Raw genomic sequence first — 13,982 nt, 5'->3', positions numbered from 1 at the left:
TGCAATGACCATCAACAAAGCACAAGGACAATCGCTGCAAGTGTGTGGACTAGATTTGGAGAATCTATGCTTCTCACATGGACAACTGTATGCGGCCAGCTCACGCGTCGGAAAACCTTCTGATTTATTCGTGTACGCACCAGACGGAAAAACAAACAAGCACTGGCGTTGCCAATAGGTCTCGCAGTAGGAAAGTTGGAGCTATTGGTTTTGTAAATGACAAAGCCCTTTATGTATTTAAAATGATAACCAAAGTGAAAGGCATTGTTATTTGCAATTGTAATGGCTCCAACTGTCGTACTGCGAGACCTATTGGCAACGTGAGTGGTTTTTCGTGTGTGAGTGGCGTTGTGTGTGTGAGTGGCGTTGTGTGTGTGAGTGGCGTTGCGTGTGTGAGTGGCGTTGCGTGTGTGAGTGGCGTTGCGTGTGTGAGTGGCGTTGCGTGTGTGAGTGGCGTTGCGTGTGTGAGTGGCGTTGCGTGTGTGAGTGGCGTTGCGTGTGTGAGTGGCGTTGCGTGTGTGAGTGGCGTTGCATGTGTGAGTGGCGTTGCATGTGTGAGTGGCGTTGCATGTGTGCGTAGTTGAGTGGCGTTGCGTAGTTGAGTGGCGTTGCGTAGTTGAGTGGCGTTGCGTAGTTGAGTGGCGTTGCGTAGTTGAGTGGCGTTGCGTAGTTGAGTGGCGTTGCGTTGTTGCGTGGTGTTGCGTAGTTGCATGGCGTTGCGTAGTTGCGCGGCGTTGCGTAGTTGAGCGGCGTTGCGTGTAGTTGCGTGGCGTTGTGTAGTTGCGTGGCGTTGCGTAGTTGCGTGGCGTTGCGTAGTTGCGTGGCGTTGCGTAGTTGCGTGGCGTTGCGTAGTTGCGTGGCGTTGCGTAGTTGAGTGGCGTTGCGTAGTTGAGTGGCGTTGCGTAGTTGAGTGGCGTTGCGTAGTTGAGTGGCGTTGCATGTGTGAGTGGCGTTGCATGTGTGAGTGGCGTTGCATGTGTGAGTGGCGTTGCATGTGTGAGTGGCGTTGCATGTGTGAGTGGCGTTGCATGTGTGAGTGGCGTTGCGTTGTTGCGTGGTGTTGCGTAGTTGCGTGGCATTGCGGCGTTGCGTAGTTGCGCGGCGTTGCGTAGTTGAGCGGCGTTGCGTAGTTGAGCGGCGTTGCGTAGTTGAGCGGCGTTGCGTAGTTGAGCGGCGTTGCGTAGTTGAGCGGCGTTGCGTAGTTGAGCAGCATTGCGTAGTTGAGCGGCGTTGCGTAGTTGAGCGGCGTTGCGTAGTTGAGCGGCGTTGCGTAGTTGAGCGGCGTTGCGTAGTTGAGCGGCGTTGCGTAGTTGAGTGGCGTTGCGTAGTTGAGTGGTGTTGCATGTGTGAGTGGCGTTGCGTTGTTGCGTGGCGTTGCGTAGTTGCGTGGCATTGCGGCGTTGCGTAGTTGCGCGGCGTTGCGTAGTTGAGTGGCGTGGCGTAGTTGATTGGCGTTGCGTAGTTGAGTGGCGTTGCGTAGTTGAGTGGCGTTGCGTAGTTGAGTGGCGTTGCGTAGTTGAGTGGCGTTGCGTAGTTGAGTGGCGTTGCGTTGTTGCGTGGCGTTGCGTTGTTGCGTGGCGTTGCGTAGTTGCGTGGCGTTGCGTAGTTGCGTGGCGTTGCGTAGTTGCGTGGCGTTGCATGTGTGAGTGGCGTTGCGTAGTTGCGTGGCGTTGCGTAGTTGCGTGGCGTTGCGTAGTTGCGTGGCGTTGCGGCGTTGCGTAGTTGCGCAGCGTTGCGTAGTTGAGTGGCGTTGCGTAGTTGAGTGGCGTTGCGTAGTTGAGTGGCGTTGCGTAGTTGAGCGGCGTTGCGTGTAGTTGCGTGGCGTTGTGTAGTTGCGTGGCGTTGCGTAGTTGCGTGGCGTTGCGTAGTTGCGTGGCGTTGCGTTGTTGCGTGGCGTTGCGTAGTTGCGTGGCGTTGCGTAGTTGAGTGGCGTTGCGTAGTTGAGTGGCGTTGCGTAGTTGAGTGGCGTTGCATGTGTGAGTGGCGTTGCATGTGTGAGTGGCGTTGCATGTGTGAGTGGCGTTGCATGTGTGAGTGGCGTTGCGTTGTTGCGTGGCGTTGCGTAGTTGCGTGGCATTGCGGCGTTGCGTAGTTGCGTGGCGTTGCGTAGTTGAGCGGCGTTGCGTAGTTGAGCGGCGTTGCGTAGTTGAGCGGCGTTGCGTAGTTGAGCGGCGTTGCGTAGTTGAGCGGCGTTGCGTAGTTGAGCGGCGTTGCGTAGTTGAGCGGCGTTGCGTAGTTGAGCGGCGTTGCGTAGTTGAGTGGCGTTGCGTAGTTGAGTGGCGTTGCGTAGTTGAGTGGCGTTGCGTAGTTGAGTGGTGTTGCATGTGTGAGTGGCGTTGCGTTGTTGCGTGGCGTTGCGTAGTTGCGTGGCATTGCGGCGTTGCGTAGTTGCGCGGCGTTGCGTAGTTGAGTGGCGTGGCGTAGTTGATTGGCGTTGCGTAGTTGAGTGGCGTTGCGTAGTTGAGTGGCGTTGCGTAGTTGAGTGGCGTTGCGTAGTTGAGTGGCGTTGCGTAGTTGAGTGGCGTTGCGTAGTTGAGTGGCGTTGCGTTGTTGCGTGGCGTTGCGTTGTTGCGTGGCGTTGCGTAGTTGCGTGGCGTTGCGTAGTTGCGTGGCGTTGCGTAGTTGCGTGGCGTTGCATGTGTGAGTGGCGTTGCGTAGTTGCGTGGCGTTGCGTAGTTGCGTGGCGTTGCGGCGTTGCGTAGTTGCGCAGCGTTGCGTAGTTGAGTGGCGTTGCGTAGTTGAGTGGCGTTGCGTAGTTGAGTGGCGTTGCGTAGTTGAGTGGCGTTGCGTAGTTGAGTGGCGTTGTGTAGTTGAGTGGCGTTGCGTAGTTGCGTGGCGTTGCATGTGTGAGTGGCGTTGCGTTGTTGCGTGGCGTTGCGTAGTTGCGTGGCATTGCGGCGTTGCGTAGTTGCGCGGTGTTGCGTAGTTGCGTGGCGTTGCGTAGTTGCGTGGCGTTGCGTAGTTGCGTGGCGTTGCGTAGTTAAGTGGCGTTGCGTGGTTGAGTGGCGTTGCGTGGTTGAGTGGCGTTGCGTGGTTGAGTGGTGTTGCGTGGTTGAGTGGCGTTGCGTGGTTGAGTGGCGTTGCATGTGTCAGAGGCTAAATGTAGCACAGGGAGACCTCCAGTGGTAAGACAATCAAAAACAACTTAGAAAACATTTGACAGTATGAAGAGATCAAACTCATGAACAAGCGTGATACACCTCAGCTAAAAATCATGATAAATAACAACACACATTAGAAGTGAAACTGCAAGTACAGAAGGACCAGCTTTGCTTGTTTAAAACTCCCACTTCAGGCAGATGAGTGTAATGTGTAAAGCGTCTTGTGCACATGAGCAGATCGGAGTCTGGAAGCAAATACAAAGAAGAGGAATGACTGAGGCGCATTGGTGTGAAGCACATCAAAGGGCTTCTCCTCCCCTAATTAGCCGTTCTGGGGAAACTGAAAGTACGGCCGGCCTGCGGCCGGCCATGAATAATTAGGGGAGGAGAAGCCCTTTGATGTGCTGGGCTGGCTGGCCCTGAATGCGCGTGCATGTTATCACGTGGTTCACGGGCACTGCAAGAAAACCGCGGCTGAAAGCCCTTTGGTTTGAAGAGAAAATAGCCGACTTGAATTCTCCCCATTTCCCATTCCTGCGGAATGGTAAAGGCGAGACCTAAAAATACTGTGTATCCACAAGCACTCAAATAAATAAACAGAATTAAAACAACACTTTAAAATGTTTTCCATATTAAAATGAATAAGTTTCTATAAAAATGACACAATGTAAATTGAATGTTATCATAACAAGTTTCCTTAAATTTCCTTTCTTCTGAGATCGCAGAAACCCGCGACGGGTAAGCTAGTAAACTATAAAAGTGAAAATCAGGGAAGACAGTAACCTATAGAAGTGGAAATCAGGGAATATAATACACTATCCACCTGGAACTCAGGGAAGGCAATACACTGTAGACCTGCAAATCAATGAATATATTACTGACCTGGATAGCGGTTAAGGTAATTTACGGCAGATTAGAAAATCAAGGAATAAACTAAAATATACACCTGAAAATCAAGACGGTAATATACTGTAGACTTGAAAATCAATAAAGAAACTACAATATACACCTGAAAATCAAGAAGACAGTATACTGCAGTCCTGAAAATAAGTAAAGACCTTATAATTTGCACCTCGAAATTATAAACCACAGTACACTGCGGACCTGGAAATCAAGGAAGACGTATAATGTGCATGTGGAAATCAGGAAGGCGATATACTGTAGAACTGGGACCTGGAGCCACCTTCTCTTTGGCTTCCCTGTTTGTTTGCTGCATGTGTCTGTGTTGATGATCTGTGTGTCCTTGCAGCCAGCTGGCGACAGCAGCACAGACAATTCCCTAACCGCTGGCAGCGTCTTTCTAGAGCCAGCCACTGAAAAGCCCAGCACAGAGTACTATTAAAACTGCAACACGCTGCCTGTGAAAAGCAAATAATACAGGAAACCTCTAGTACATACAAATATACACCTTTGCATAATAATTTAGCTTCAACCAGTAGCCTAAAAATGAAAGAATTAAAGTAGTGCCATTTATGTACCATGTGCATCACAGCACTAAAACACCCGCAGTGTCTCGTAAATTAAACAACATTGGCACTCCTTGATGTACGCGTTGAGACAAGTTGAAGGTAGGCTTAGAATATGGAAATCTGACTTACACACAGCAGAAAAAAGACGCGTAAAACTACTCTCCGTGTGTGGCTCGGTTATTGGCAGGTGCCTTGGCTGGCAGGACGATTCATCATCTACAGGCTGAGAGTACTCCGCTACAACCTTGTAATCTGCCAATACCTGTGAAGCAATCCAGGGCCTGTTGCTTCACTTACTGAGAAGGGGGTTGTAGTGGTTCTAATGGAAACAGGACCAGTTGCAACACCTACTTTTGATAATAAAGTGACCACAACAACAATGCATCCACCATGCTAAGACTTACGGATCAGCCGGACCGGGAGTCTGCAGGGCCGATTCACAGAACTAATCTAAGATTAAATCCTAAACTTACTACTTATGGTATTCACAGAATGCACTTACGACTACAACTTTACGTCTGCACTCGGGCCGGAATTTCCACACCCGGAGCAGAAATTCCGCACCCGGAGTGGAAATCCCACAATTGTGCCGGTATTTTTGCACTCAGGCTGGAATCTCTGTTTCCAGGCCGGAATACCCACAATCTTGTGTTAATTGACTATATCTGATGCATGGTGGGAATGGTAGGCAGTTGGATAGGTGATTAGGATTGAGGAACAGGCTCAACCGGCCAGAATGCGGGTATTCCGGCCCGGGACCCGAGATTATGGCACAAGTGCGAAATTTCCTCTCCGGGTCCGGAAGTTCTGCTCCGGGTGCGGAATTTCCACTCCGGTTGTGGAAATTCCGGCTCGAATGCGGACGTAAAGTTAGTAGTTGTAAGTGCAGTCGTAAGTGCATTCTGTGGATACCATAAGTAGTAAGTTTAGGATTTTGTCTCAGATTAGTTCTGTGAATTGGCCTCTGCATCTTTAATTGTCAGCAGTGCAAATACTACCCCTTGCAGGACTTGGGTCTCTCCAGCTATCGGCTGCCCTTTGGGGTACTAGGGCCTACTTTCACAAGGTGCTCTGTCTGATTAAAGATTAAACACTTGCACATTCAAATGAGCTGAAATGATGTAGCGTTGTCACTGTGACCGGCCACAAGAAACAGTAAAGCAGTGCCCAGCTAACAGCTGCAGAGAAACTAAACATAGAGACCACAATGCACAGCGTCAGTCCGTCTCTGCTACTCACTCAACCTCCCCTGTTACCCATTGCACAAGTGCTCATATTCTATACCATTGTACACCTGTACCTGTGCACTGTACAGCTGCACCTGTGCATTGTACATCTGTATCTGTACATTGTACACCTGTACCCCTGCATTGTACACTTGTATCTGTACATTGTGCACCTGTACCTGTACATTGTACACTGGCATCTGTACATGGTACACCTCTGCCTGTACCTGTGCATTGTATATCTGTATCTGTACATTGTACACCTGAACACTGTACACCTGCACCTGTGCATTGTACACCTGCATCTGTACATGGTTCACCTGTGCATTGTACATTATAGACCTGCACATTGTACACGGATACCTGTACATTGTATACCCACACCTGTACATTGTACACCTGCACCTGTGCATTGTACTCCTGTGCCTGTACCTTTGCATTGTATACCTGTATCTGTCCTCCTGAACACTGGTATCTGGACACTGTACACCTGTACCTGTACAGTGTACACCTGCACCTGTACATTGTACACCAGCATCTGTACATGGTTCACCTGTACCTGTGCATTGTACATCTGCATCTGTACATTGCGTACCTGTACCTGCACATTGTACACCTGTACATTGTACACCTGCACCTGTACATGGCTCAACTGAACTACGGCACTGAACACCTATACATTGTACACATGCAGATTGTACACCTGTAGCTGTGCTGTGCACATCTGCAACTGTGTATTGTACACCTGCACATGTACATTGTACATCTGTACATTTGCGCCTGTACCTGTGCATTCTTAACTTTATCTGTGCACCTGTACATTGTACACCTGAACCTGTGCATGATTCAACTGAACCTCTGCATTGTACACCTGCACATTGTACACCTGCACCTGTGCATTGTACTCCTGTGCCTGTAACTGTGCATTGTATGCCTGTATCTATCCTCCTGAACACTGGTATCTGGACACTGTACACTGTACACCTGCACCTGTATATTGTACACCAGCATCTGTACATGGTTCGCCTGTACCTGTACATTGTACACCTGCATCTGTACATTGCGTACCTGTACCTGCACATTGTACACCTATACATTGTATACCTGCACCTGTACATGGTTCAACTGAACCTCGACACTGTACACCTATACATTGTACACATGCAGATTGTACACCTGTAGCTGTGCTGTGCACATCTGCAACTGTGTATTGTACACCTGCACATGTACATTGTACAACTGCACATTTGCACCTGTGCCTGTACCTGTGCATTGTTTACCCTTATCTGTGCACCTGTACATTTTACACCTGCACCTGTGCATGATTCAACTGAACCTCTGCATTGTACACCTGCACATTGCACACCTGCACCTGTGCATTGTACTCCTGTGCCTGTACCTTTGCAGTGTATACCTGTATCTGTCCTCCTGAACACTGGTATCTGGACACTGTACACCTGTACCTGTACATTGTACACCAGCATCTGTACATTGTACACCAGCATCTGTACATGGTTCACCTGTACCTGTGCATTGTACATCTGCATCTGTACATTGTGTACCTGTACCTGCACATTGTACACCTGTACATTGTACACCTGCACCTGTACATGGCTCAACTGAACTACGGCACTGAACACCTATACATTGTACAGATGCAGATTGTACACCTGTAGCTGTGCTGTGCACATCTGCAACTGTGTATTGTACACCTGCACATGTACATTGTACAACTGTACATTTGCACCTGTGCCTGTACCTGTGCATTGTTTACCTTTATCTGTGCACCTGTACATTTTACACCTGCACCTGTTTATGGTTCAACTGAACCTCTACATTGTACACCTGTATGTTGTACACCTGTATGTTGTACACCTCTATGGTGTACACCTGCACATTGTACACCTGCACATGGTTCAACTGAACCTCGGCACTGTACACCTATATATTGTACACCTGCACATTGTACACCTGCACATGTGCATTGTACTCCTGTGCCTGTAATTGTGCATTGTATGCCTGTATCTATCCTCCTGAACACTGGTATCTGGACACTGTACACCTGTACCTGTACAGTGTACACCTGCACCTGTATATTGTACACCAGCATCTGTACATGGTTCGCCTGTACCTGTGCATTGTACATCTGCATCTGTACATTGCGTACCTGTACCTGCACATTGTACACCTATACATTGTACACCTGCACCTGTACATGGTTCAACTGAACTACGGCACTGTACACCTGCACATTGTACACATGCAGCTTGTACACCTGTAGCTGTGCTGTGCACATTTGCAACTGTGTATTGTACACCTGCACAGGTACATTGTACAACTGTACATTTGCACCTGTACCTGTGCATTGTTTACCTTTATCTGTGCACCTGTACATTTTACACCTGCACCGGTACATGGTTCAACTGAACCTATGCATTGTACACCTGTATGTTGTACACCTGCACATTGTACACCTGTGCCTGTCCATTGTACATGTGTATTTGTACATTGCACACCTGCACCTCAACTTGTGCATTGTGCACCTCAACTTGTGCATTGTGCACCTGTGCCTGTACATTGTACACCTTAACTTGCTCATTGTGCACCTGTGCCTGTACATTGTACACCTTAACTTGTGCATTGTGCACCTGTGCCTGTACATTGTACACCTTAACTTGCACATTGAACACCTGTGCCTGTACCTGTGCATTGTTTACCTTTACTGTGCACCTGTACATTGTACACATGCACCTGTGCATGATTCAAATGAACCTCTGCATTGTACACCTGTGTGTCACAAATATGACACGCAAAACACACACTGCTATAGATGCAAGCGGGAAAAAAGTCTGCAGAGAAGATCCTACAAAGACATGCCAAGAACATACTAGGACTTTTCATTTAACTTTTTACATGGTAGATTCGGTTTAAAAGGTGAACTGACCAATAGATGCTGAGCCCACATCACCACATAGAGGAAGCTCTCAAACACATATTGTAATTTGTGAACACCTAAGAGGAGGACTTGGAGAATAAGATGGGGGGGGGGGTGAATTGCCTTATTATTAGTGTGCAGTGGAGACAAGGAAGATTTAAGAGGGAGGTATGATAAACATTTGTTTGCTTAAATAATGGGAACCGCGCCCACAATTGGTACTATTGACACATATGATGAGCCATGTCAAACCGAGCACCAGAAAGGCCAATAAAGAGAAAAATAAGAATCAAAACCAGAGCAAAGGGTGCACTGGAGATGTTAAAAATTGCACACAAAAAATACAGACTGAAATACAGAACCAATTTACAGATGCCTTCCCTGTGACCTCGCTGAAATATTCCTCTCATAAAAATGAAATTACTTTCTATCAAATGAATTGAGGGACTTTTGAACATGATGGAAAATCAGAAACATGCCTTGGGGGAGCCTGAGCATCAGACAGCAGGGCTTCGGCACAGCACCGCAGGTGAGAAGTGCATGCAGGCAGCACTTATTCTTCCAAGACACATTTCTTGTCAGCACAGGCACAGGCACAGGCCTGGAGACGTACAGCTATATGGGTTCAACCTCTTCCTGTCCTTCAGAATCTGTAAATTAGTCACAGACCTGGAATCATCAGAGCTTGTGGGCCTTGGCAAAAATCATCCGACTGGCCTCAGCGTCCCCCTTGTTCCCAAAAAGCAATGACTTCCCAACCCCACTTGTAATGGCCATGCTTCAGACAGTCACAACGTGTATTTAGGCATCATTCACCTCCTCTTACAGACAATCCAAGACCTTCAACTGGTCTCAGACTCATTCAGATAGCCCCCAGAACGTCATCTAAGCCTCAGTGGTCCTGCGCTGCCTGGCACTCCCAGAAGACCTTCAGAGATCCCTCAGCCACTCCTCAGAGGTCCTTAGCTGTTTGAAGCTCCCAGAAGACCTTCATAGATCGCTATGCCATGCCCCAGAGACCCTAAGCGGTCCATAGCTGTCCAACACTCCCGGAAGACCTTCAGAGACCCCTCAGCCACTCCTCAGAGGTCCTTAGCAGTGTGGCACTCCCAGAGACTTTCAGGGATCCCTCAGCCATGCATGCCCCAGAGACCCTCATGGGTCCTTAGCTCTGTGACACTCCCTGAAGCCCTTCAGAGATCCCTAGGCCATGCCCCACAGACCCTCAGAGTTCCTCAGCAGTCTGCCACTCCCAGAAGACTTTTAGAGATCCGTCAGCCCTGCCCCAGGGACCCTCAATGGATATTAGTTGTCTGACACTCACAGAAGACCTTCAGAGATCCCCCAGCCATGCCCACTGGACCCTCAGAGGTCCTTAGCACTGTGACACTCCCAGAAGACCTTCAGGGATCCCTCAGCCACTCCTCAGAGGTCCTTAGCTGTGTGACACTCCCAGAAGACCTTCATAGATCCCTCAGCCATGCCCCAGAAACCTTCAGAGTTCCTTGGCTGTCTTCCACTCCCAGAATACTTTTAGAGATCCTTCGGCCCTGCCCCAGGTACCCTCAGAGGATCTTAGCTGTCTGACACTCACAGAAGACCTTTGGGGATCCCTTAGACAAGCCCCAGAAACCCTCAGGGGCCCTTAGCTGTCTGCCTCTCCCAGACGACTTTTAGAGTTCCGTCAGCAATGCCCGAGGGATCCTCAGAGGATCTTAGCCGTCTGACACTCACAGAAGACCTAGAGGGATCCCTCATCCATGCCCAAGAGACCCTCTGTCTATTGAATATGTCCTCAGAGGTCCTTGGTATGCTTTAAGGCTTAGCTGGCCTTCTGACACTCTAATTTGGTCATTAGATACCTCAGCCACCCCTCAAGCCACACCCAGTTAGATCTTAGGCACCACCAGAAGTTCCGCAGAAACTCTCAGCATACCTTCAAACACTGTTAGAAGATCCTCACAGACCACCTGCCAGCATTCTGACAAGCCAGCTAACCCAAACATAACCACCGTCAGTCACCCGCCCACTCCAATTGCACCCAGATGGTAAATGGACAATGCCAGAGACCCCTTCCTGCTTTCCTGTACCATAAGGGGATCCTTAGAACCCTATCAAATATTGCTGGCCTGCCTCTAGACACCCCAGGAAACCCTTAGGGACACCCATCCCTACACTTGATACCCGCTATCTGCATTTTAGGTTCTCTCAGCTTGCTTTTCAACCCGTATCATCTACTATTCTAGCAGAACACCAGAGACCCGCTCCTCAGTACAAAATCAGAAACCCTCTCCTCAGCACAACATCAGAGACCCTCACCTCAGCACAACATCAGAGAATCTCAACTCAGCACATCAGAGATCCTCTCTTCAGCACAACATCTTAGACTCTCACCTTAGCACACAACCAGGAGACGAGGGTCAAGTTCGGATATCTGTACTCCAGAATCTGTGCTTTAAAAAACGTTCAGGAACAAAGATCGAAAATCCTTAAAAAAGGATAACACGTATTTGTGCTCCAGAAAGACTTTGGGTACAAAGATGCAAAATACATAACACTATTTTTAAAGTATCTGTGCTCCAGAAAGTGTTCACGTACAAAGATCCCACATCTTATAATACTAAAAAATGATGTGCCGAAGGAAGAGTTTGGCTACAAAGATCCAAAATAAATATATAAAAAATTATATTTGCTGCAGAGGATGTTCAGGTAGAAACATCCAAAATACTTAAAAATGTTCACATACAAAGATCTAAAAAATGTATCAGTGCTCCAAAAAGTGTTTAGGTACACCAATCCAAACTAGTTCAAATACTTTAAAAAAATCTGTAATCCAGAAAGAGTTGAGGTACAAAGATCCAAACATATGTAAAGAATATGTACTCAGAAACGTTTCCAATACAAACATCCAAAATACTTGACATACTTCAAAAGTATGTGCTTTGGAAAGAGTTCAGGTACAAATATCCAAAAATATGTCAAAAGAATCTGTGCTCCAGAAAGAGTTCAGGTACAAAGATTCAAAATACTTAAATTGTTTTTTTAATTTTTAAATGTGTCCTCCAGAAAGAGTACAGGTACAAGGTTAAAAAAAAGTAAAAACTATTTGTGCTCCAGAAAGAGTTCAGGGTCAACTATGCCCAGGTTAGGTGGGATTTGGCCGGTCATACCACCAACAAATTTCCGGTCGAGAAGGGGGTTAGGCAGGGGTGCGTCCTTGCACCCACCCTATTTTCCCTCTACATCAATGGGGTTCTGAAATACTATGAAGACTGCTCAACGGACGCCCCGAGTCTAGGTGGAAAAAAGATCCCTCTCCTAATGTTTGCCGACGACACCCTCATCATTTCCAAAACAAGACAGGGTCTTCAACGCACCCTGATTAGATTTGAGGAGTTCTGTGAGGATTTTGACCTTGTTGTCAATGTTGACAAAACAAAGTTCATGGTCCTCCAAAGCTCTGCGAAACAAATCGGCGAAGTTAGGATGCGGGAGTGCGTGTTGGAACAAACTGAGACCTTTGTATATCTCGGGGTAACCCTCGACAAAAAGATGAGCTGGAAGCCCCAACTTGATTGTCTATTGGTTAAACACGCCCAACTTTCGGGTGCGTTGCTCAGGGAATTTAGTCGTTCCTACATCCAACCCGTGGCCCCAGTTCTACAGATTTACAATTCTAAAGTTAGTGCCGCAATTTTGTATGGCTCAGAGTTGTGGGCGCATGTGAATCTGGAAGCTCTGGTGGTATTAAAAAATAAATTCCTAAGATCTGTAACGGGTTTGCCACAATCAACCCCCCTTATTCCTCTCTACATGGGTTTGGGGTGTCACTCCTTAAGAGATGTTGCCCGACTAAGATCTGTCCTATATTGGAGAAGACTTTGGGCGACCCCCAAACTATCCAACTATGCTTTGGCGGTTCGAGAAATTTGGGACTTGGATCTGAACAAAAAAATAGTGTGGTTTAAGGGTGTTAAATGTATTCTTACTGAGATGGGACTGTCTCGGTTGTGGTCCTGCCCAGAGGATAGTGTCTTTCCTACTAAAAAAGAGTTAAAGTTAGTATACTGGGATTGGATTTACATACAACAGTATGCATCCTTGAATAGTCCCACATTGTCTAGCTCTTTTCTACACATCAAATCTGAACCACATTATGAACAGTACTGGGACCTAATCACCACAACTCGTGACCGCTAACTATTACATCAATTTACAGTTGGTACCCTACCGACCAAGGCTTTCACATCCAAGTGATCTGGTCCACTTGCCAGTGATAACAACTGTCCTTTCTACCCTGCTAGAGAAGAATCGGTGGGCCATATCCTATTTGCATGTCCTGCTTACCATAACCCGAGGAGTTATTGGCTTAAACCCATTTGTACTTTGATGGGGACCAGGGATCACCGTGAAGCATTTAGATTACTTAAATCAGCTGTGGATGGCCCCTTTGTGATAGCTCTTGCAAAGTTTTTGGGCCGAGTATGGGTGATTCGCTGGTCTGAAGGGAGGCGTTTGTAATTTTTTACATTTCACTTCCCTCACCTTCCCTTTTTTATTCCTCTATGTTTGTCATCTGCGATATGTTTTAATGTCTCAAAGTATTGTTTTTTAAAATACGAACTGCTTCTGGTCCACCCCATAGGTGGGTTCTAACATAGTTTTATATATTTATAGTTTTAAGGTTGTGTTATAGGATTATCCCTCAGTCACGGGTATTGGAATAGTGTAATGAATTGTTCGCTGTTGATTTTCTAGACCTTGTATTTCTTATATTGTGCTGACTTTTGTGATTTTCTTTTTAAATCGAAATAAAGTTCATAAATGAAATGCAAATGAAAAAAATATGTTAAAAGTATCTGTGCTATAGAAGACGTTCAGGGACAAAAGTCCCAAACTACGTAAAATACATAAAAGTATTTGTGTTCAAGAAAGAGTTCAAGTATAAAGATCTAAAATATATAAAAATGTCAGTGCCCCGGAAGGTGTTCAGATACAAAGATCCAAAATACTTAAAGAGTGTGTGCTCCAGAAAATGTTCTAAAATACTTAAAATACTAGAAACAAAAGTGTGTGCCAGAAAGAGTTCAGATATAAAGATCCAAAATATGTTCACATGTTTGTGCTCCATAAAGAGTTTAGGTAGAAAGATCCTATGTTTTAAATTGTTTGTACTCCATAAACAGTTCGGGTAGAAACACATACAATACATACAAAGTGTCTGTGCTCCAGAAAGAGTTCAGGTACAAAA

The 13,982-nt window shown here is 47.0% G+C and overlaps 1 protein-coding gene across 1 annotated transcript in view; it reads right to left on the bottom strand.

The window, feature by feature from the left end:
* NLGN3 (neuroligin 3) overlaps window positions 1–13,982 on the bottom strand; it is a 150,478-nt gene that overhangs the window by 40,446 nt on the left and 96,050 nt on the right. The window lies entirely within an intron of this gene.

The sequence above is a fragment of the Lissotriton vulgaris genome, chromosome 4_1 (genome assembly GCF_964263255.1).
Source record: "Lissotriton vulgaris chromosome 4_1, aLisVul1.2, whole genome shotgun sequence".
NCBI lineage: Eukaryota > Metazoa > Chordata > Amphibia > Caudata > Salamandridae > Lissotriton > Lissotriton vulgaris.
Note: the sequence above shows the minus strand (reverse complement) of the source record. Positions and strands in the feature narration are given on the sequence as shown.